Source organism: Tenrec ecaudatus, chromosome 9, assembly GCF_050624435.1.
Source record: "Tenrec ecaudatus isolate mTenEca1 chromosome 9, mTenEca1.hap1, whole genome shotgun sequence".
Lineage (NCBI taxonomy): Eukaryota > Metazoa > Chordata > Mammalia > Afrosoricida > Tenrecidae > Tenrec > Tenrec ecaudatus.
Window position 1 is genome coordinate 54,941,025 of NC_134538.1, and position 25,997 is coordinate 54,967,021.

Sequence of the window (25,997 nt, forward strand, 5' to 3'; positions counted from 1 at the left end):
AAATCCCAAGAGAGTGCCCCGAGAGAGAGCTTGGGCCCCAACGCCTGGGGGTGGGTGGGGGGGTGTGGTGTGTGTGTGTGTGTGTGTGTGTGTGTGTGTGTACCTGTGCCCTCCCACCTGCACGAGCTTACCTGGACAGGAGAGGCGTCCAAGAGGCTTGGTCTTCCTGGGGCAGGCTCTTTTCTCACCCGGCTGGGGAGGCATGATTGAAGGTATTGGCTGACCTCATTGGCTGAGTTTAAACACACCTGAGTGATGTCATGTGGCTGGGCCTAGTCTGTGTACCCAGGTGGATCTCCCGCCTGGGCCTAGGGAGCTTGTGTCTGAGCATGCTCAGTTTGGATCTTTCCATAGGTGTCTAATTAAAGTGCCTGATTTCTCTCCAACCCCTTTGTTGTGGCCCTCTGCGGGCATTGGGGAGACCACCACCCCTTAGTCCCTATTCTGGCTCCCTGACACTATGAGATGCAATCAACTTCATGGTTCTGAGTTTGGGGTCACAGAGCAAAGATGCCCCTCTCGGGACTAAAGTGTATCTGACCCAAACCATGGTATCTTCAAGTACCTCACCTACATATGAAATGTTTGACAACGAATAAGAAAGATCACAAAAGAGTGGCTGTATTTGAATTATGGTGTTAGTGTAGAAGATTTAAAGTAACTTGGATTGCCAGAACAACAAACAAATCTTTCTTGGACAAAATATAACTAGGATGTTCCATCGAAGTAAGGATGCCGCTCATACCTTGGATATGTCCCTGGAAAAGGATACCATGTTTGGTAATGTACGGAGCCAGTGAAAAGGAAGAAGACTGAGTTAGTTTATTGTGCCAACCTGGCTGATAAACACATGTGGGGTTAATTGAAGGGTGGAGGGATAAATGGCTTGTTGAGCCTTGCCTTTTTAGTTTTCAGGTCTCTTGCTTTGTGATGGTTGGACCAGGGTGAAGCTACCTTAGCCAATGCCCTGCCTCAGCTGTCAAGGGTGACTTCCTGCAAGACCTTCCATGAGGAGAAGCCACATGGACCTACCCCGATGCAGCCCTGGGTGCTGAAGCAGCCGTGTGGAGACCCCTGCCAGTGCTGACATGATTATACACTACTTGATTTGGCTTTCCTCCTTCAATGGGTGTCAGTGTGTGTGTTTTGTGAGATGGTGGAGGACTTTGTAGATCGGTGTCGGACATATGGGCTAATGTTGGACTAATGGGCTTGGGCAGCACTGGGTTGGGGTGTTTTCTTGATGCACACTTACCCTTTATGTAAAACTCTCTCTTAGACATGAGTTTCTGTGGATTTGTTTCTCTGAAGTACCCAGACTAATACAAAGACCTTCCAATGGCTACATAGACACAATGGCCTTCACAATGGGTTCAAACAACAATGGTGAGGATGCTGCAGGACTGGACAGTGGTTATTTCTGTTGTTTGTAGGGTCATAGGAACTGGAACTGCTTGAAGGTACAGGTTGTAAATGAAACAGATTGTTTCAAGAAGTTGTCTGTGGAGAGTCCATATCCTTGTACAACAGAACAAAACGTTTCTATGCTCACTGCAATACTCAAGTCCGTCCTGGTGGCTGTTATGCATTTTGAGTGCTTTTGGAGGGACTCCTATGTCCAGCACGATATTGGGCTGTGCTCTGCTGCAAACCAGAGAGTTTTCATTAGTCACCTTTTGGTGACTAGTCGTTTCTTCTTAGTCTGTCTTAGCTAGAAGTCCTTCTGAAACCTTTCAGCAATGGGCAATCATGCTGGTTTGGGAACACAGGTGGCACAGCTTCCATTTTCATGTGCTTCTAGGATGGGAGAGACAGGACCTTTTTGCTAGGTTGGTGCCATCCAGAGGTGGACTCATAGTTGGCCCTTAGTTACTTTTTCCTAGGCTCCTGCCCGGTGTCTTGCTTTCTTTGTTGGTGCTCATTTTATTTTTAGCCAAAATTCAACACTTTCTTTTAGAACATGCAGACTTGAGGTCACAAAGTTGAGACAGGTATATCACCAATATATTTACAAGAGGTAAGATTGTATCGTGATAATATTTTTAAATTTTAAAACTATATTTCTCTCTATATTTAAAACTATATATTTTTAACTTATAAAACTATATATATTTGAGTTTTCCATAGCAACACGTTAGTTTGTTATGTGGAAAAGCCTTCACAATGTACTGGTTGTAACACAGGCACTGTCCTCTTCATAAGTGCTGAGCTTAATGCGACAACATTAATCGAGCATCTTTTTTGGTACTAGACATAAAGGGTGGGCAGAGGAGTATGATATGGTTTACCTTTGAAGTCAGTCTAGTAGGAAAGAGTGAGGTTTCTGGAATCAACTAAAATTAAAATGAGTACATTCAGTGATGTGGAAGTAGGTGAGATTTGGGAGCAAGTAGAGGAGGTGTCAATGGATTTTTTAAATAAATCATTTTATTGGGGCTTATACAACTCATCACAATCCATACAAATAACAATTGAGTAAAGCACACTTATACATTTGTTGCCCCATAATTCTCAAAATTTGCCTTCTACTTGGGTTCCTGGAATCAGCTCATTTTCTTTTTTCCCCTCTTCCTCCCTCATGAACCCTTAATAATTTATAAATTATTATTTTATCGTACCTTACACTGCCCGGCATCTCCCCTCACCCACTTTCCTGTTGCCCATCTCCCTGAGAGGAGGTTACATGTAGATTCCCAAGATCTGTTCTCCCTTTCTATACCCCCTTCCCTCCCGGTGTCGCCACTCTCATCGCTGGTCCTGGGGGGTTCATCCGTCCCTGTGTTTCCAGATCCTTACTGCACTGCTGTGCATCCTCTGGTCTAACCAGGTCTGCAAGGTAGAATTGGGATCAAGAACTAGAGGAAGGTTTTAAGTTTCATTGTTGTTACACTGAACCCTGAGTGGCTCATCTCCTCAATGGATTTTTAAGTGAGGGATAGAGAGGAGCATGTGGCAGTGAGAAGTGGGTAGCAATCTGCTAGAGTGGGACCAGGCACTTCGGGGGGTTACCTTCAGCAACTCCAACTAGATGACAGGCATGGCATTTTAGGGGGCTGGCACAGAGGCCATAGACACATAAGAGTAGGGGAGAAGGCGACGGGTGATGTCTGTTTCCAAGGGGACTTATGTCTCAACCTAATGTTCTAGGACCCTGTGATTTTTGCTCTGACTGCCCTTTAGAACTCCTACAGAGTCCTTAGTACTTCCCAGGTCCTGACCTTCCCAGGTACTTTGGAAAAGGCTTGGCTGGCATTTTACTTTTAATGTTCTTCCGGGGAGTCTAGAGAAGCCCTGGGTGGTAGGAAACACTACGTTACCTGAGACTCTCAACATGGACTAATTGGGAGAGATTTGTTTTAGAGAATAACCATCAAACATATTTACGTTGATAAAAGTAAACACCAGACTGGCAACCCCATTCAACATTCCCACCAGTCATGCACGAGAGATCTAGTTTCTCTGTGTCCTCACTAGCCTTTGGTGTTGTCACTATTTTTAAATTTATTTTAACCATTCTGATAGATGTGTGGGAGTACCTCTTTGTGTTTTTAGTCTCCATCCTCATAATAATGCTACCAATACAGATGAACTTTTCATTAGCTTATTAGCTATTTGTATATCCTCTTTGGTGAAATATATCTTGATGCCCTTTGCTCCGGATGAATGTATCTTTTCCTTGTCTTCCACAATGGTATTTAGAGAACAAATTAGTGGTTGCCAGAGCTTAGGGATGGTGGGTGGGGGAGAGCAAAGGGGAGGTGACAGAATAACTGGACCTGGGTCGTGGTTTCACAATGCTAAACAATGGGGTCCAGTAGTGTAGCAGTATAAGCACACACTGTATCAGTGTTCATTTCCTAATTTTCATGTATACTCTCGGTACCTAAGATGTAGCCAGTGAAGGACAGTAAGCAAAGGCTCACCGGACCCTCTGTGTACTATGTTTGCAGCTTCCTGTGGATCGACAAGGATTTCAACATAGAAGATTAAAGCATGTCAATCATATAGAAGGACCACTAACCTCCTAATTTTATTTTACTCCACCCACATTGATGGTTCATCCTCAAAAAGGGAAATACAATCATTAAACATTTGGATTTTTTCCCCCTCTTCTACTAAGGGATTGAAGAGTACAGCCATTCTCCCTTCCCCATGAAGTCAGTGACCCCATCTATGCTGAGCGACAATCACCTTCCTGATGGGAAGCAATAAAGGCTAATTGCCTAAAGAGCTTGCTAGGAGTTTCTCAATCCTTCTGCATCCAAAGGGCAAGGCCACCAGCTGGCCTCTGGATTTCTGATGGAAAGAATCTTGTATTTTTTAAGCAAATGAGAAGAGGCACATCAAAGGGGTAAGTGCAAAAGGGCCCAAGAAAAGGCAAAGCGATCTGGGGGTGGCAGTGTCCCTGGGGCAGAAAGGGCAGGAGTGGAGAGGGCCGCTCCCTTGAGACTTCCTGCCCAAAGAAAGAGGTCCCACCTGTTTCCATAAGCATTTGAAAAACTAGCAATGGGAAATAAAGGGTACATTTCTATGCACACCTGAACAAGTCTCAATAAAAGTGTAACAAGGAGGCAATTAGGTTTTATACTAGCTTTCTAACTTAGATTTGTGTTTACCAGTTGCCAGGAGGAAACTCAAGTCAATGGCAAACTTACATGTATCAGCATTAACACTAGGTTCCATAGAACTTTCTGTGACTGATTCTTGAGAGCAGACTGACCCATCGTTCTTCCACAGCACTTCTGGAGGGACATGAGCTTTCAATTAGCAGCCAAGCCTGTTTTCATCATGCAGGGACACCTACATTTCTGTTGAGTGCCTTAGACGCCTGCAGAAGACAGATTTCTGCAATCTATTTAGCTTGCTTTTATTAGATCACTGAAAGAGGCATGTGCCTAGACTTTCCATCTAGCTCATCATCCTGGGAATCCCATCACAGACTTAGATCTTCTTAAATTTGGTCAAACGAGGGTATCTAGGAGAAGGGATGGAACAAATGAGACAATACTAGCCCAGGGAGGGTCAGGTGTTCCGAGAGCCGCTACAGGGAGCCAGACCTAGGATTCACGCTTAAGTGCACTTTGAAAATATTCTTGGTTGCTTGCAAGGTCTTGTTCTATGTCCAACCTCTTACGGGGCACTGAGGTATAACTGAGAACAGGACCAACCAGACCTCCTCATGACCTCACCTTCTAGATGGGCAGTTGATAAAGAGAAAGACTCATTTAGAAATAAAGAGGAGAGCTAGAATTCTGAGTAGTACTGGGAAGGATGGGCATGGTGTGGGAATGCACGCTGTTCAACTGCCTCTCTCAGGATAAGATGATCAAAGGCTTCTCCAAGGAGGTGATTTCATCTGAAATGTTAAGTTTGCCAGACAAAAGGGAATCTAAACTGTGGTCAGAGAAGAGAGGAACCAGGAAGTCTTGACCATGTGAGAAAAGATCCCCAGTGGTGGTGTGAGATAAACCCTGGGCGGCTAACCACAAGATGGGCAGTTCAAACCCAGACGCGCAACGGTGACTCTGAGGCTGTCGTTACTGTAAAGCTATGGATTAGAATCCACTGGAAGGCAGTGGGCGAGAACAGAATCTGAGAGGGTATGGCTCTTCTGAACTGATTCAGAGGTTTTGGGTTTAAGAGAGACAATGGGGAAAGAAAGGCAGAAAGAGGACAGTAGGCCCAGTTCTCATATGTATAGGCAGGAGTGCCATTCTACTTTAAGCTCTAAAGCGTAAGGTAGTTGGTGATTGGAGGGTTCTTTGGGCAGGGGAGTGGCACCATATGGTTGACTTGTAACACATGGTGAATGGGGAAAGGATTGCAAGGGAGGTATGCAAATGGAGGAGGAAGACTAGCAGACAATAATTCCCTTGGAACAGGCAATGCACACCCAAGAGGAGACTGGCTAGAGTGGTTACCATGGACACCGTAAGCAAGGGAAAGAAACTACCACATCTGGGTAGTGTGAAGTGTGCTCAGAACGTGAGAGGTTTCACAGCTGTCGTTTCCATTCGATGTAGTCCAGAAAAAGGCTATTGAAGTGGGTGGAAGAAGTTCGTGACTAGACGCCATATTCTAAGTTTAAAATGTACTCTAATGAGAAGAAGGTTGGGATCCGTCCTGCGTCATTTAAGATTTTGCTCATAGACTCTTTCAATATCACAACTTCGAGGCTTGAATTTTATCATCAGTTCTTTCCATTGAAGATTTACTGAAGGTGTTCTTCTCTCTAGGTTTCCTATCTCTAGGTCTTTGAACATTTCATTATAATATTTTACTTCATCTTGTTCAGCTCTTTGATTTTATGATTTCTTCTAGTTTTTCTTCTGTTATTTGTATGTTTTCAGTTATGTTTGATAGTGTGTTTATGTCATGGATCTAGGCCCCTAAATTTGTCTCTATGCTTTTTTGGTGATTGTTATAGTTCTAGGTTGTCCACTCTTGTCTTTAGACCCTTCTTGATCATCTTTTTGAAGATGAAGTGAGATATGAGCCTGCTTCCTTTTTCTGCACACACATATCCTGTTTTGACAGCACTATTTGTTTTTTTATTGCTGTTGTTTTTTAAAATGCTTTTATTGGTGGATTTTACATCTCTTATCACAATCCATACATTCCTCCAGTGTGTCAAGCACATTTGCACATATGCCGCCATCATCATTTTCAAAGGATTATCTTCCCATTTGAGCCCCTGATATCAGCTCTCCATTTCTTCCCCCTCCCTCCCATGCCCACCCTCCTTCACACACCCTTGATAAGTTATAGATTATTATTTCCATATCTTACATTTTCCTTCTTTACCCGTGACCAACTTTCCTGTTATTCGTCCCCCTGGGTTCTACTTGATCCTTGTAATCAAGTCCCCCTTTCTTCTCCCACCCTCCCCTAATCCTCCTGGTATCTCTACTCTCCTTGTTGGCCCTGAGGGGGTTATCTATCCTGGATTCTCGGTGTTGTAGGCTCTTATCTGTTGCAGTGTGCATGCTCTGGTTTAATCTGATTTGTAAGGTAGAGTTGAGATCATGATAATGGGGAGAAGGAAGCACCAAAGAAGTAGAGGAAAGGTGTATGTTTCATCAGTGCTATACTGCACCATGACTGGCTCATCTCTTCCCTGTGATTCCTCTGTGAGGAAATGTCCAATTGTCTACAGATGGGCTTTGGGTCTCCACTGCATGCTGCGCCCACCTCCCGCCATTCACCTTGGTTATGATTTTGTTCTGGGTCTTAGATGCCTGATACCTGATCCAATCGACAACTCATGATCACATAGGCTGGTGTGCTTCTTCCATGTGGGCTTTGTTGCTTCTCAGCCAGATGGCCGCTTGTTTATCTTCAAGTCTTTAAGACCCCAGATGTTATATCTTTTGATAGTCGGGCACCATCAGCTTTCTTCACTACATTTGCTTATACACCCATTTTGTCTTCAGCGATCTTGTTGGGAAAGTGAGCATCACACAAGGCCAGATTGTTAGAACAAATTTTTCTCATGTTAAGGTAATACTTGAATCAAAGCCCAATGTCCATCTGCAACCTTAATTCTTAACATATAGATATAGGTACATAGTTCTTTTCCTCTATTGTTATATATGTATTTACATATGTCCATGCCTGTATTTAGACCTCTATAAATGTCCTTTGCCTCCTGGTTCTTTCCTCTAGTTCCTTTTACTTTTCTCATGTCCCACCATCACATTTGCCCTTCATTCAGGTTTAGTAATTCCTTGCTGTTACATTGCCCTTAATTAAGCCCCATTAGGCATACTGTGACCTTCCTCCATTGATTTTTAATTCATGTGTTTCCCTGGGTTGGTTCCTCCAACCTTCCTTTCTCCTACCTTCCCTTCTCTCCTGAACCATTGGTCTCATTCTTTTCCACTCTGAATTTTTTATCCCGCCTATCTTATCTAGATAGACATTCAGATACACTAATAAGTGCAAAAACTGCAGGTAAACAAGCGGCCATCTAGATCAGAAGCAACAAAGCCCACATGGAAGAAGCACACCAGCCTGCAGGATCATGAGGTGCCGAAATGATCAGTTATCAGGCATCAAAGAGCAAAAAAAAAAACATATCATTGTATGCTCAACTCCCTGATGCAATCGCTGAAGACAAATGGGTGCATAAGCAAATGTGATGAAGAAAGCTGATGGTGCCTGGCTACCAAAGGATATAGCATATGACGTCTTAAAGGCTTGAAGGTAAACAAGCGGCCACTTAGCTCAGAAGCAACAAAACCCACATGGAAGAAGCACACCAACCTGTGTGATCACGAGGTGTTGAAGAAGTCAGATATCAGGCATCATTAGAACAAAAAATCATTGTCATTGTGAATGAGGGGGAGTGCATGGTAGAGACCCAAAGCCCATCTGTAGGCAACTGGACATCCCCTTACGGAAGGGTCTCCGGGAAGAGATGAGCCAGTCAGGGTGCAGTGTAGCAATGATGAAACATACAACTTACCTCTAGTTCCTAAATGCTTCCTCCCCACCCTCCACTATCATGATCCTAATTCTACCTTACAAATCTGGCTAGACCAGAGGATGTACACTGTTACAGATATAAACTGGAAACACAGGGAATCCAGGGCGGATGATCCCTTCAGGACCAGTGGTGAAAGTGGTGATACTGGGAGGGTGGAAAGAAGGTGGGATGGAAAGGGGGAACTGATTACAAGGATCTACATATAACCTCTTCCCTGGGGGATGGACAACAAAAAAGTGGGAGAAGGGAAATGTCGGACAGGGTAAGATATGAAAAAATTATAATTTATAAATTATCAAGTGTTCATGAGGGGGGAGGGTGAGGAAAAATGAGCTGATGCCCAGGGCTTAAGTGGAGACCAAGTGTCTTGAGAATGATGAGGTCTATGAATTTACAAATGTGCTTTACACAATTGATGTATGTATAGATTGTGATAAGAGTTGTATGAGCCCCTAATAAAATGATTGAGAAAAAAAGTGCAAAAACCTGGAAAAGCCAAATAAAACAACAAAGGAACTCAAAACCAACAAACCAACAACAGCAACAAAATAACAATAACAAAAAAGAAGGCCACTGACAAAAACAGAAAAGCCTAGAAAGAGTTCAAGGTCTGCTTGCTGGCCTTTATGAGTGTTTTCCAGTCGAGCCTGATGAGGTGTCATAATCTGTCTCCAAATTCTATTTTTGGTATCCCCAGGGGTTTCATCACTCTGCTCCCCCTGCTGCTCTGCTGCATGCCTCAGTGCCTCGCCCCAGTGTGATGGGGCAGACAGTGCACTAATCCCGCACTGTGTCTCCAGTGCTGTCCTCCGCAGCGCCATGGTTCAGTGAGGGACACTGTGTCCCATGGCGGGGCTGGCCCTACAGTCCTCCCTGTGTGTTGTCTGCTCTAAGCAGGAGCATCACCCTTGGGGCTTGGCGGGCCAGGATGCCCTCTCCTCCCTCTTCATTCCTTTTCATTGCTCCTCCCTCTTCATTCCTTTTCATTGCTCCCATGTCCTCTAATCTGATGTGTCCCCCTCCTGAAGCTGTACTCCCAGTGCTGTCCTCTGAAGTGCATTCTTCTGAGGGTGTGTGCCACATAGCGGGGATTGGGGTTGGCCCCATAGACCTCTCTATTGGTTCCTTGGTACATGCTGCTATGTTGTATTCACGTCTTGGCACATTAGGTCGAAGCCTGGTCTCTCTTTCCCTCTCCTGTGGAGATATAAACAATACCCTCCTCTTGGGTGGGTTACTGCCCTGCTCTCCACTTACCCATGTCTTTATTTTTTCTTCTTTCTTTCCCCTTCTTATTAGTTGGCTGCTATCTATCTATCTATCTATCTATCTATCTATCTATCTATCTATCTATATCTATATATATATCTCCCTGGATTGGGTTTGACCCCTGCTGTAGTTGTTGCTTTCCATCACCCCACAGATGTGTGTGTGTGTGTGTATGTATGTCTGTATGTGTGTGTGTGTATATATATATAAGCTTTTCCCCTGTGCCCTGTTTTTTTGAGCTTACCTCAGTGGACTCGTGTTGCACTTGTCCTTCTGTGCTTGATTTACTTCACTTAGCATGATTTCCTTCAGTTCTTCCCATGCAGTGATGGACAGCAACATTTGTTCAAGAAAATGTCTCTTCCACAATGAATGTGTTTCAGCCCTTGGTAAGAGATTTTTTGAGTGTTTTTATCAGGAGTGTGTATTTAATTTTTTCATAAGGCCATTCATTGTCTTGGGGGCTCTTACAACACTTATAACAATCCATATATCAATTGTATCAAACATATTTGAACAGATGTTGCCATCATTATTTACTGAACATGTACTTTCTATTTTAACCTTAGTCTCAGCTCCTCATTTCCCCCTCCCTCCCATCCTTGTGACTCCTTGTTAAATTATAAATTATTATTTTCATATTGTACAACGACCACTATCTCCCTTCCCCCACAGTTTCTGTTGTTCTTCTCCCTAGGGCAGTGGTTCTTAACCTTCTGAATGCCATGACACTTTAATACAGATACTCATGTTGTGATGACCCCCAGCCATAAAATTATTTGCATTGCTACTTCATAACTCTAGTTTTGATACTGTTATGAATCATAATGAAAATATCTGATATGCAGGATATATTTTCATTACAACAAATTAAACATAATTAAAGCATAATTATTCATCACAAAATATGGGCTTCTATATTGTGAAATATTTATTTCTAATTACAAATAAATGAAATTTCATCCTGAAGCATGGTATAGCCTGGGCAACAGTTTTAACATAGTAACAATAAACTACATTGCTGTATTTTGCGACAGTATGAGTAAAAGCCAGCATCAGTGAGAAAGTTGAGATAGTTTCTTTCTTACTAGATCAGAAATTTGGGGGGCAGTATTTTCAAGAACACAACTAAGATCATCTTCCACAACATGTCTACTTCTATATTAGACTTGATAACCAATAAGCTGGAAAACTCTGATTTGCAAAGATATGTTGTTGGAAATGGGAGAAGGTACAACATAGTCAGACAGAACAGGATATGACTGAAAACACTTGAGCCAGAATTCTTAACTGGCATTGTAGAGAAATCAGTTCTCACTGCATCACTTTTAATAAGTTCAATGAACTCCTCTTGTGCTGTCTCCGGTACATCTTCAATTTCACTGTGAATGGGTTTCTGGCAAGTGCAAATGGGGTGTTAGGTAGATTTTGAAAGTACAATGAAATTTCATCTGCAAGCAGGTTTAAGCGTTCTTTCCCAGAAATTATCATTGTAATCCTTTTGTCTGGTACAATGTCATGTTCCTCAAATAAAGCAGATAATGTAGGCAACATGTAAATTTTATTATCGTCAATATTTTTTTTATTTTTGGTCAAAGCTGAAGTTTCTTTTGGAATGATCGGATCTTTTCAGATAAATCGACGCATGTTGCATTTGGTCCTGGTAGTGAGAAATTTAACTCATTCAAGAAAGCAAAGATGTCAATCAAATAAGCTATTTTCTGCAGTTCACTTTTATCGTTGAAGTATTTCAAACTGCGGTCTTGCTTTCTGATGAAAAAAGGTTTTGAGTTCACCAGGAAGCTCAAAAACACGTTTTAAAACTTTTCCTCTTGACAACCATCTCACTTAGTGTGAAATAGCAGAGCATTATTCAGCGCATCCAATTCATTGCACAGTTGTGAAAACAGTCTACTGTTTAAAGTGCTCGCCTTTACAAAATTGACAGAATTTATGACACTTTCAATTACTTCTTGTAACTTTTGTGGCAGCGTCTTTGTTGATAATATTTGTTGACGAATCTTACAGTGAGCTCTGATGACTTTTGGTGACTTGTTCAGTACCAAATGTTGAAATCCAGATCGACATCCTAACATAGCTCGAGCACCATCTGTGCAAACACCACAAACCCTTTCCCAAGAGATCTTGTGCTCTTTCAGAAATGAACTGTGTCAAATACATCACATGCAGGAGTTTTCGTTTCAAGAGGTCTGCAAAAAAGAAGTTCATCTTTAAAGTCACCATCATTAATGTACCTCATGGAAACCAGTAAATGAACAGTTTGCCACATCTGTAGATTCATCAAGTTGGGTGCTAAATATTGGAAGTGGAGCAGATTTAATTTCCTGGATTACCTGATCAAGAATATCAGCAGACATATCATCTATCTTCTGCAGGCAGTGTCATTAGATAGGGAAATTGCACTCGATTTTGTAACAAATTTGTCTCAGATCATAACTTGAACAATGTCTTTGGCTGCTGGCAACAGTAAATCCTCAGTAATGGTGTGAGGTTTCATAGCTCTGGTGATTCTGAGTGTCACCAAATATGAAGCTTCTATGGCTGCTATGTTTTGTTTGTGGTACTTGTCACCAGTGTTAAGTCTGGCTTTCTTGTGTCCATCAGTTTTGCTTCTAAAATAGTTGGTATCCTTGCAGGCAAAGCTCGGATGCTTGCTATCAAAATGGCACTTTAGTTTGTTTGGTTTCATAGATTTGGCTGATAGAATTACACAACTAATAACACATTGTGGTTTCTCAATTCCTGCTGTAGTTTTTGAGGTAAAACCATACTGTAAAAAATCCTCACTATATTTTCTTAACGTTTTTCTCTACACAACCCATTGTCATGGGTCAGTTGCTAATGAAAATAATATATATCGATAGCTTTAATAATACAAAAGATTATCTGTGGCATAGTTCAATCAATACAGTTCATTAAAGTTTCCTCTGATTTACCACTTTCTGTTGTTTTTTTTTAACATACCTGTTACTATCACAAGGGGGCAGTATTCACATCAAACACAGCTGAATATAAAAGACCAATAGCATCCAGATTAAGTTCCCATGGTACAGATTTTTTTTTTGCAGTAGTTGATGATTTTACAGTACAATATTTTACATTTACCCAGTAATTATAATTCATGAAGTGTCGTTTCACCTCCAATACTGCTGCTTTCAACACTAATTGCTTTTAACAGAGTAGCTGCTTTCAACACAGTAACTGCTCTCTACACATGTGTGACTGGTCCGCATAAGTACATTATGGTGCTAACCCTGTCACATACACCTGTATTTGTACCGGGTGTATGTGATAGGGTTGGTGGATAATGTTATCATGGTGGGTGCTTGTATGTGGGCATATCTGCATGTGGGCGGACATGCCTGGAGCCATGCCTCGGTTCCTAAGACCATCAGAAATACTCATGTTTTCTTTTTTTTTTTTTTTAATACTCATGTTTTCTAATGGTCTTAGGCGACCCCTGTGAAAGGGTCATTTGACTCCCAAAGGAGTCATGACCCACAGGTTAAGAACCACTGCCCTATCATGTGTGTGTGTGTGTGTGTGTTGTTATATGTCGATCACTGGATCATTGTGATTGGTTCCCCCTACCTCCCCTCCACTCCCCATCTCCCCCTTACCTGGTATTGCTACTCCTATTTCTGTTCCTGGGGGTTTATCTGACCTGCATTCTGTGAGTGTGTATTGGATTTAAAAAATTTTTCTGCTTTGATTGCTATGATTGGTTACCAAAAGCATGTGGGGAACAAAAGGTGGATTATACCTTTTCTGTTGCCAGCCAACAAAGTGAGAGCTTGTGCTTTTCTTGACAAATGGAGTCAGTGTTTAGGTCACAGTCCTGCTCAAACAGTCCTTGCAAAAGTTCAAAGTGGCTGCACAGTCCCATGGCAGCTAGCCCTTTCCATCTGTCTCCTCTCTTCACACTTTTTAGCATCTCCCACCCAATATTTGAACAACTTCTCTACCCTTGTTCTGATGCCCAGGTCCTACCATTATCACCCGCATTTGATTTGTTTTATTTGCTCTCTTTGTTGTACAGGGTCTGTGCAGTGTGGCTGCCTAGACTGCCATTTCCATGCAAAATGTCCTCATATGTATTTACTAGATGCTTTTTCTTCTTGAGTTTAATTTCCAAGAATCCTGATTGATACACTCTACCACAACTAAAGTGGATATTTCTCAGTAGAGTGTAGTGTTCTTAGAGAGTAGAGAGCTTGTGTGTTATGAAAGTCATCTCTGCATTTCCTACCATTTCTAAAATTTGAAGATTTTTTTCCAGCCCACCTCTTATTCCTTCATAGAAAGTCTCCTGTCAGGAGATGAGTCAGTCAGGGTGCAATTTAGCACTGATGAAGAATACAGCTTCCCTCCAGTTCCTAAATGCTTCCTCCCTCCCCCCCGCCCCCTACTACCATGATCCGAATTCTACCTTGCAAGTCTGGATAGAGCAGAGGATGTACACTGGTGCAGATAGGAGCTGGAGGCACAGAGAATCCAGGGTGGATGATACCTTCAGGACCAGGGGTGTGAGGGGCGATACTGGGAGGGTAGAGGGTGAGTGGGCTAGAAAGAGGGAACTGATTACAAGGATTTACATGTGACCTTCTCCCTGGGGGATGGACAACAGAAAAGGGGGTGAAGGGAGATGCCGGATAGGGCAAGATAGGACAAAATAATAATCTATAAATTATCAAGGGCTCATGAGGGAGGGAGGAGCAGAGAGGGAGGGGAAAAAAGAGGACTTGATGCAAAGGGCTTAAGTGGAGAGCAAATGCTTTGAAAATGATGAGGGCAAAGAATGTACAGATGTGCTTTATACAATTGATGTATGTATGGTAAGAGTTGTATGAGTTGTATGAGTCCTTAATAAAATGTTTTAAAAAAAGAAAGTCTCCTGTCTCCAAATGCTCAGTCACTGAAGTTGTTTTTATTTAATCCAAACCTGTAATGCAGTCATGTCACACCCTAAATAATTTATGTTTAAATTTCTGTACAGCACTTTTTGTTGACCTCACAGATTTTTTATCTTTAAAAATGAAGTCAAGAGACTGAGACAATTCAGCACCGTTCAAGCACCATCTCAGTTCCCAGTGTAAGTTATTGCTGATTCTTACAATTACTCCGCAAAGCAACCTTTACTATTCCTAGTAACAGATAGAAAAGTTGGGGCTTGGGAAGAGAAATGAGTTGATCTGGTTTATGCAGCTATGTGGCAGAAAGCAGGTTCGAACCAAGGCATCTGACACCAGATTCTCACTCTCTATGTTGTTTCAGATAATAAATATATATTTTTTGTTTTTGCACCACTCTACATTCAATCAAAAAGGAAAGGAAAAAACAAGCAAACAGCAACAGCAACCATAAAAACAAAACAGTGCTTTGAAATGGACGCTGACTCAGTGGTGACTCAGTAGAACTGTGCTGCTCCATAGCGTTTTGGATGGCCATGTTCTCAGGCTGACAGGCTGTCTTCAGTGACTCACTCCTACCCTTCCAATTCACCAAGGACAATGGAGCCTGTGAACTCTGTGTCTTCTCAGGGTTACAGTCATCCCCCACTTACAATGGTAGGACCAACCAGCACTGTCTGAAGTGCCTGCCTGCTTGATATGAAGTTTCCAATGGCTCTTCTGACCACCTCATGAGATTTACACTGTTTCTCTTGTTGGAGGTTTGCTTGGGGAGGCTCTCAACCAGGGAGCAGTAGTGCTCCATTTCTGTAAATGACCCCCATCTTACTAAACATTCCTATCTCAAGGCATCTCAGAGCCAGTCTCTCCAGTTCCTCCTGATCACAGTGATATCAGTGATACTGAATTTTTTTTTTCATTATCTCATATGCCCCTCCTGAATCCACAAAGTCCTCCACCATCTCACAAAAGAGATGTAATGAGGCTGACTGCTGGGAAAAGCCAAGTCAGTGAAAGGGAAATAATCTTAGAGTTGGTTGGCGTCTCCATACAGCTGTTGAGCACCCAAAGCTGTTTCACGTTTAGACATTGTGGCTTCTGCTCAGAGATGTCTTGGTGCATGGCAGCCTTGGAAGCAATAGCAGTTAACTGGCTAAAGCATCTTCACCCTGGACTGACTTTCAAAAAGCAAGATACCCGAGAACCTGCAAAGCTAAGCTGACAAAGGCATGTATCCTTCCGCCCTTCAATTAACACCACCTGTGCTTATTGGCTATTTGGGATGAAAAAAGCTAGCAATGTCAATGAGCAAAACCTGTTGTGAAAAACAGGAAGATACATAAAGTTCCATTGTTTAATGTAATTATTATGAACGGGAACCTGCAGGATTCAAAGTTTTCCATAACCTACTGACAATGGGAATTGATAATGCTTGTGACCAAAGAAAAAGCAATTGCTGGGGGCATTCTAGAAATGACAAACGTAACTCTGGGCGAGGCAACACTGAAGGGCAGCCCGTGAAATGCAGGGTTTTCTGTTTTCCTTCACATCCAAGCAAGTTGATAAGCTAAGGGTCGAGCTGATAAAAGTAAGACTGTTTGAGGCCACATTCACTAGAGGCTGCAAAGCACCAGAAGAATTGCCTCTTCCTTCATAGTCATGAACATCCTGGAGATACATTTGGAGCTGAGAGATGTGGAACTGCTTGAATCACAATGATACGGAAGTAAAAGCCATTTCCCATGGAAAGTTGTGGTGAAACAGCTACTTTTCCCAATAAAGTGTTTCAACGCATGTCAAATAAACTCCTCTGGCAGTCATGAGGCTCGAGATAAATGTGGAGGGTCAAGGAAATAATATGGGTAAAGACATGAGTGAAGGAAGGTTCGCACAGCTACATGAGTGTGGTAGTTTGGGAACTTTAGAGAAACAAATCCACAGAAACTCGTGTATGAAGAGCAGTTTAATTAAAAGTTCAGTGCGCATCAAGAAAACCTCCCTCCCCAGAGCTGCCAAAGCGCACAGCTCCAACATTATACTATGTGCACCAACAATCCACAAATCTTCCACCATCTCACAAAAGACACGAAATGAGCCCCAAAGTAGGGCAAAAGCCAAGTCGGTGAAGGGGAAATCATCTCTAGAATGGTGGGGTCTCCACATGGCTTCTGGCAAAAAGTGCTGAGTCACGATAAGGTCCGGACTCTAAGCGGGACTTACCAGGGGAATAGGAGGACGTCTCCCACCCTGAACCCGACCAGTGGCCGCTCTGACGCGTCCGCCTCGGTCGTATTCTGGTCCCAATTAACGGCGCCACTCATAGACGTCTCCAGACAGAATTTTAGAAAAGAAAAAAAAACCCTCCTACCTCAAGGTCGGTCCTTGCGTCCAGCAGGGCCCGTGCTCTCAATCCCCAATCTGGGACGAGTCCCCAAATATTAGATTCGGGGAAGGAAGGCGAGCTCACCTTGGGCGCACGCAATAATCCCGACCCGTTGAGATGCACAAGCGGCAAAGGAGTTTATTCGCTAGCTCCAGCTAGGGCTTCCTCCCTCCGCGCCCGGCGCAGCGGGGACCCAGCATCCAAAGGGAATCGGCCAAGTGATACTGAAATTTGCTGTGATTACAGGAGGTGCCAATAGGGTAAAGAGCCCCACGTGGTTTTAATTACATTTCTGCTCGAGACAAGTCTTGGCCATAGTGCTAACTTGTTGCGCATGTACAAGAATTTGTGTAAACAAAAGCTTTAAATAGAGAAAAATGCTGCTTCAGAAAGAACAGTGGGGCAGCTCAGGTCTTCTCCCAGGATGCCGATTCAAAGTGCTAGCTGGTAAAATGTGTTTCTGTCCCTGGGTGTCCTAGGGTGCCAGTGGGATCGCGGTGAAGAGTTAGTTGGTAACACTCAAGGGCCAGGCTATTTAAAAAAAAAAATTAATTTACTTATTTTGTGTCTGGCTATTTCGCGTTCCAGCATGAGGCACAACTTTCTCATTTATCATGCTTCATTTAAAAGTGAAAAAAAATTAGAAAAGTATAGAAGAGGTAAGATGAAATGATTCTGATGCTTATGTATTCAACAGGATGGAAACATCATTTATTTTCTTAGCAACTGATGAAAAAGGTCCATGACGGGAGACTCTCGTCTTTGTGGAGGAAAATCCTTGGTAGACTTGTGTCAGTGTACAATGGAGATGGCAGTGACCTGAGTGTCGGTCAAGCTGCTGTGATTTCTATTATAAGGGAGACGCTCCTCCCCACAGGAGGAGGTGGTCTAGAGAGGAAGAGTCATAGAGGGGTGGGTGTAGTGAGGAGATCGAGAGATCCATGTCAAGTCTTTAGAGTTGTCTTCAAGTCTACAAAAGGCAGCAGATACATCCCTTTTGTTCCGAGGCACATTTTGCGGAGGGAGTGAAAGTGTGAGCGTATGTACATATGGGAAGTGTAGCATAGAAACATGTTAAGGATCACACAAGGGTTCTGCACAAGCAGGGAAACCGTGGTGGGCTGCCCTGAGTTTGGGGATAGAGTTTGGCCCAGTGTAGCTGGTGTCATGATGGGTTACGTGGCCTCACCGATAACCACAAGGGCAGTGGTTTGAACCCACCAGCCACTCCTTGGGAGAAAGAGGACCTTTTCTGCTTCTGTGAAGATTTATAATCTCAGAAATCGACAGGGACAGTTATAATTCTATCTTAAACTATCACTGTGATTTGGAATTGACTGGTTAGCAAGGAGTTTGAGTGATAGCGCTCTGTGGGTCATAACAGATACAGAGAACACTGATGGCCCCTTCATGAAAAATAGAGGTCAAATAGAAAATTGGGGCTAGAATAAAAACAAACAAACAGAAAAGCAGGTTCTATCTGTGGAAAGTTGTTGCTTTGCTGAGTAAGGCACCCTGGATCCCTTAAAGATGGTTCAAGCCAGGATGATGTCTAGGGACACATGTGGGAGAGCGTTTTGGGCAGGGTTATGCTGAGTAGTCAATGCCATGGACAGGCCCCTAGTGGAGGCTCTGTCTCCGCCTGGACACAGAAGAACAGCTAGTATATGATTTAGAGGGAGCGTGGGCACATATCTTTTTCTTGAGACTTCAATATCTGATGCAAGTTGTTCTTTGGGGGAAAGAAGTGTTTTGATGACTTCCGCATATGGAAGCTCTTCACCAGATAAGCTAACATTTGATTAAAGGAAACAAACAAACAAAAACCCCCCTCATTTAATAGTTTAAAAATTGTAAAAAGACAATGCATTCACATGTGTGTTATATGCCAATATTAGCTTAGCTCCATGTGTCTTCTCAGCTGCAATGTTTCCCAGGACGTTGCTTTTGTCTTTAGACCATGGTCCCATCACAAATTCTCAAGGCTATCCCCCTGTGCTAGGTCATGAACTTCAGACCAGTCAACCCGCTATCATCTTCTCCTCTATTTCCTATGAACCAGGTCCATGGGTGTCAGTGGCCAGACTCAACCCGTTTCTCTATTGCTGCTTTTCTCCCACTTCCACTCAACAAGTGGATCCAGGTGGTCACCTAGCAAGCATTTCAGCTTGCCCACAGGTTCCCTTTAACAGTTCAGTCCTAGAGCGGAGAGTTTCTTCAGGGTTCCAGATTTTTTCCAGCTTCTGACAAAAACCACTAGTTCAAGATTAAAAATGCCAGAGTTTCTCTTTCTCCAATCTGTCAACAGTGCCCTAGGCAAGTCTCTTTGAATACAAACGTCTTGAGTACTCCATATCCTAGACCCATGTAAAGATCACATTTTAATGACTCCATGCAAGTGGGTTTACAAGCTCTCTGTTTTTATACTTCCCAATAATCATTTCTATCAATCCTTATATTAAGTATAATAAGCAGAAGAAGCCACTATAAACAAAGTAGAATCAGATACTAAACTAAATTCTGAAAACAGTCAAGTTAAATCCTTATGTATCTTACTTCTTATCTAAACTATTCTATTGATACAAAAATATGGGATTAGGCCTCTGACAGCATCAAACCAGATCCAGGCTTTCTGTCAGCTATTTTGACCTGATGTCAACCATTTTCCCTAAGCTCCATGGTTTCTGAGAAATTCAAGGATGCAATTTCTATCCCTGATCTCAAAATATACATGAACAACATTCATTTTCATCATCTCTAACAGGAATAGCCAAAGTCAACAACCACAAAAAAAAATCAAAATTTTAACTTCCCATATTCTTCCAGAAACAACCTAGTAAACTGCATGGACTTATCTGACTTCTGGTTAGCCAAGAAGGATAATTACCATGAGGGAGAGGTCAACCAAACATCTACTCTCCATCTTCATTATTTGTTTCTCTAGTCTACCTGTACTAACACACCATCACACTGAGGGTCTCTTTAACCCTGTACTTCATCAAATATAACATCTTCCTCCAGCAATTGATCCTTTTGATGATGTGCCCAAAGCAAATGGTTTTGACAGTGTTATTGTGCTATATAAACTTTTCATTGTCTGATCTTTAGAAGATCACTAGGTTTTTAGTCCTAGTGTACCATATTCTGGAAAATTGACTGAAATCTACCCACCCTGCTAGCATTTGAAACGCATCATGCAAGCCACCACAGTATGACACACTGAGAGGACAGTGTCTCTCACATGCTGTTGAATCTGTTCCTATTCATAATGACTCTATGTACAAAAGGAAAACCATCTACTTGGTCCTGTGCCATCCTCACCTCTGCACCTGTTTGAGCCCACGGTGGCAGTCACGGGGTCAGTGCATCTTATGGAGGACCTCATTTCCCCCCACTGGCTTTCTAGTCTACCAAATAAAGCTAGGAGCTTGTACCTCATATATGAGATGAAGTCTCGCCATCCTTGCTTCTGAGAAGCATGCTAGCTGTATACCTCTTCTTCTTCGTATACTTCTTTCAAGACAGATGAATCATTTTCTGAAAGTTCAGACTACGAGAGTTCATATGCTCATATAGTTCATATTCTTTGCCAATGCCAAAATTCACAGGCATCCATTTTCCTTTGGTCTCCCTCATTCAATGTTCAGTTTGTTTATGCCATTATGAACCAGGTATATTTTAGCCATCAGAGAGGCACATCTTTGCTTTTGAAGACTTTAAAAAGATGTTTTACAGATTTGCTTATCCATCATTTCATTTATTGACTTTTGCTTCCATGGTTATTGATTGTGGATCCAAGCAAAATGAAAAGCTTAGCAACTTGAATATTTTCTCCAGTTATCATGACGTTATTTATTGATATAGTTATGAGGACTTTTGTCTCCTTTATGCTGAGATGTAATCCACACTGAAGGCCGTAATCTGATTTTCATCAGTAAGTGCTTCTTGTAAGCACTTGTAAGCATCAGTAAGTTTTTTTGCTTTCAGCAATCACGTATATATCATCTGCATATTACAGATTGTTAATGAGTATTTCTCCAGTCTTGATGCCACACTCCTCTTATATTTCCATCCACAATGTTGTTCTTAATTTGCTGTGGTCCACATATTTGAATGCCTCTGCATAGTCAACCAAACACAGGTAAATGTCTGAACCCAAATCAATGTCACATCAGCTGCAGTATTCCTCATCCCACGCCCTCTTCCGATTTCTGCCGATTCTTTGCCGATGTACTTCTGCAACCATTGAAAAATGATCTTTCATACAATTTCACTTGCATGCGTTATTAATGTTATTATTATACTATTTTCACATTCCATTGGATCATTTTTCCTTTGGAATGGTCATGAATATGAACGAGGCTCATCTTGTTGGTTGGCCAAAGTCTAAATCACTAGTGCTGTTGTAACAGAAATAACCCAAGCCAGTGGCTTTAAAATCAGAAATTTCTTTTCTTTCTTTTTTTTGCTTCCAAAGTAGAAATTAATTTTCTTATTATTAGGAGGAAAGAAGTCCAAATTCAGGGTACCAGCTCTAAAGGAAGGCTTTCTCTCTGTCAGCTCTGGAGATAAGATGTTATCTCTTCAGCTTCTACCTCCTGGTTCCATTGGGATCATCTCAGTGTGTGCTGGCATCTACCTCTGCTTCACATGTCTTGCCATCACCATATCTGCCTACTGGCTTATTAGTTTTGTCTCTTTTATATCACAAAAGCATGATCGTGGAGTATAATAATAGGAAATTTCTTAGTAATAAGAAATTTTAAGAAAACATTTGTGAGAAAAAAGGTCAGCAAAGTTGTGCTGAGAAATTTCTTCCCCATCATGATCATTAATTCCTTTGAAAATTTCATGGGTAATCCTCAGTCCACCAACCCATCCTACAATCCCAATCTTGACTTTTCAAACTTCCTTTTACTCCGAAACCTCAAAGAATATTGCAAACCAACATGATGTGAGTCCCTCCAAGCTGCCCTAATTACTGTGTTTTGATGCAGTCCAAGTTCAAGAGCACAGAACTCATTGGAGACGTGTTAGAGGGATGTAATCACTGCCTGTAGAAGTGTAGAGACCGAGATATAGGATATGTTAACAAATATATATATATATATATATATATATATATATAATTTCACATTTGAAATTATCATTTAAAAGTTTCCTATGATTTTGTAGCAATAGTTTTTGAATTATCCTTGTATATATTTTACAGCAATAAGAATTAAAAATTGAACATACATACTATTGCTTATCTTCCAAGTCCCAGTTTGCCCTTGTTCTCACCACCTATCTCCCAGACCATCTCATTCCGGGAGCGTGTCTGTTTATCCAAGTCGGAAACTGTGCTGGTCAGAGGTTTCTGTGCAGAGGATACTGAGAGTCAGCTGGAGCGCTACATCTTCACATTACCCTGCTATCTTAGAAAGGACACATCACTTTGATTTAAGAGGAAACTTTCAAGCATTTTAAAGACTCAGCTAAAACAAACTTCCTTTGGCAGAGAAATGCAATGGGTCTAATTTATAAAAGGCAGAATGCAACATGCAGCTTAGAAAGCATGAAATATACAGTTTAAAAATCAATTAAACACAACAAAAACTAGTGTCGCATAAAAAGTGTTCCTTCCACACCCAAACCCCCACAATCTGGTTTTTGTTTTATTTTTTTGTAGTTCACTAACTAAATATTTACCCCGAAGAGTTTACACTAACTTTGTATATTTCAGAATTGAATATGAATGGAACCTCCCACTTATTTGCCTGTGTTCCTGTGTTTTCCCCCCAGTCTGTTATGTTTGGAGGATTCCACTTTGTTCTGAACAGTTCATTTATTTCAGTAACCTACCACCTAGTTTTCTGTTCATTTTGATGCTGATGGGTTTTTAGGTTTTTTCCAACATTGAACTTTTATAAGCAGTGCTGCTTTGAACATATTTGTTTTTGCTTGCTGCCTGAAATCCCCTGCCTACAACTAGAATGATGTTACATGGTATCCAAAGAAGATAACACCAGATGCCTTTCCAAATGGTTCCACCCTTTATATTCCTGGGGTTCCATTCTCCCCCACACTTGTATTCTGGCGAGTGCAGAATTGCCTGCTGTCTGGCCAACTTTTAATAGCATATGTAGAGTCAGGTATGAAACAAGTAAGACCAAGTGCTCTTCAAATTTCCTCACAGGTCCATTTATTATTAATATGATTAGTTATTTTAGAAATGGAATCATTCACATATAGAGAACGATGAGCATTTCAACTCCCATAAGAAGTCCCAGTCTTGGAAACTCATAGCAGTCGTTCTACCGTGTCCTTTAGGGATGCTATGAGTCAGCATCAACTTGATGGCATTGAGTTTTACTTGATTTATCTTATGTACTTATTAATTAGTTGTAATCATGTTATAGAATTATACATGTAAATTAGTATTTAAAGACATAATCTGTATTTAAGGAACTCCAGTGTGATTGGGATGAATGTCGGGCTGCTAATTATAGGAACAGCAGTTCAAAACCACCAGCTGCTCCTTGGGAGAGAGATGAGGTTGTCTACTCCTGTAAAGATTTACAGTCTTTGTCTTCGGGAATATGGCCATCAGGTAACAAGTATGGGAAGATCTCAGCAGCTACCAGCGACGTTCCATTGGGCAGGATATCCTGTCCTTTCTGGCAGTGAGAAACTCAACTGAAAAGCCACGCAGACCCACGTTTCTTAAAGTGGGAGCGTAGCAATGCCGGCTGACAGACTCCCTTTTACTGTTGATGGAAAGCATGAGCTGCTTCTGTGGGTTCTGCTGCTCTCCAGCTTAGATGATTTTTCCCCTGCGGCAACCTAGCTAGTCAACCTTGTGCCTCGGTGACTAGCTGATGGCGTGGACAGCTTGGGTCAGGCGTAATAGCACTCACCTACACTCTTCACCACCAGCACCTCCAACCTTCCTCTTTGTTTGTGGCACTGTTCCCTAATGTCCTTCCCCCTAAACATGCCCTACCTCCACCAGGTAATGAACTACCAAAGGAACAGGAGTTCCCACTCACAGGCAGTTTTATTTCTTACTTTCTTTGCTTTGCTTTCTGTACCCTTGTTCTAATACAGTCATTATTTTTTTTTTCCAGTTCTCTCCCCCTTTCTTTTCCATTGTCCACTTGCATGCAATCCCACCATCCTAAAAATAGGCATTTCCCCCCAGGCCAAAATTGGCAGGCTTGTGATCCTGGCACACCCACCCAGGGGTGGCCTTCTCCTCCATCCCCCTCCTGGCTGAGTGCTCACAGGAGCTCACATTCCTACTGCCATAGCAACAGAATTTGAGCACCCACCCCGAAGCCACAACCCAGCCTTTGTCTCTTTTCTGTTTTGTTCCACCCTTTCCTGTAATCCACCCATTCTCCCTTTCTGTTCTCTCATTTTCTTTGTGAAATATATTTCCATGAAATCTGTTCATTTTGATTATGCTTCTTAAATTACATTCTTCCTATTTCATTTTCACAAAAGTGTTGGCCTATCCAGACAGCTGTTTATTACCGTTATCTTTACTTTTATTTTAGTCTCACTTTTCTCTTACCTCGCCACTTTCCCTATTGACTCATCTCAACCCCTCTCCCTGTGTTTTTCAACTCCAGGCAGATCTTGCCCATGTCACTAACCAGAGCAAACCAACCCTGCCTGACCCAGCAGCTCACACACCACTAAGAGTTGTACCATGATGTCGAAGCAATAGCAGTTAACCATTCTAAGCGCCCTCCCCCTGCCCCCACCTAAATCAAGAAAAACAAACCCAACCCAAAATCACCCAAACCCAATGGAGTATTCTGAAGGAGAGGCCGTGAACCTTAGAGGAAATTCGAGTTAAGATGGGGAAGAGGGGCATGTTTGTCTCGGAAAAGGTGATTATATTACTGTTGGTGAGTAGACTGCAATAGTAACCTCTTATCAGAAAAAAAAAATGTTTAACAATACTTACATAGTACCAAGTGGAGACTGTGCCTGGTACTGTGTTCCTAATTGGATGCTTTGACTTAATTTCTGTTCAGCCCTTGATGACCCAGGCCATGTGCTATAGACTACTGAGACTTTGTTCTTTCAATGTGCACAACATCTTTCATAGGCCACACCAGAAGAATTGGATGCAGAAACCCATTAAGTGAACTGGGTTTTACCTCTACCTCACCCGTAGCAGAGTTATGGAATTGATACACACCATTGGACTTGAGGCTGAAATGCCCTCGTGTTTGCGGAAGCAGGTGGCTGCCATCCCAAGGCAATGGGATTGTCAGTTATTGGACTTTGGTTTGGATCCCTTCCTTTGAGGGTGCCCAATGAATGGTGGCCTGAGACCATAGATTTACTATTTTCATGCCCTCCTTGCTTTCTTATGACATGGTTCTGCTTTTTAAAATTAGTGTTATTGAAATTTTTACCCTATCATCAACCCCCATTATCCATAAAAATAGTGTCCATTCATTTAGGAGTTTCATCTGTGTAAGTCAATAATTCAGGTATTGCTGTTTGAACCTGGCCTATACTTGTAGAATTTCTTTTTCTAGACAGTGTTTTAAAGTCTATAACATTGGATAAATTAATGAAACTCTTATTTTATGCCCCCGGGGAGGGGATTTGCAATGTTCTTATCCTAAAATGATAACGATGTCTCTAAAGTTAACCAGAGATGTATACACCACAGACATATGAATGGAATTAGGGATCACATTTCATTTTAGCTGCAATCTAAGAACAATCTAAGAACATAGCCCTGCTTCATGCTCACCCTCAGGAAAAAAATCACCTGAAATATGGGTGCTATATAGCAAAGTGTGGTGAAGAAACTAGATGGTGCTGAGCTATCAGAAAGAATATTGTCTAGGGACTTAAAGGCTTGTCTTTTCAGGAGGGAAGTCAAGGGAAATAGAGGAAAGAGCTAGGAGGCAAAGGA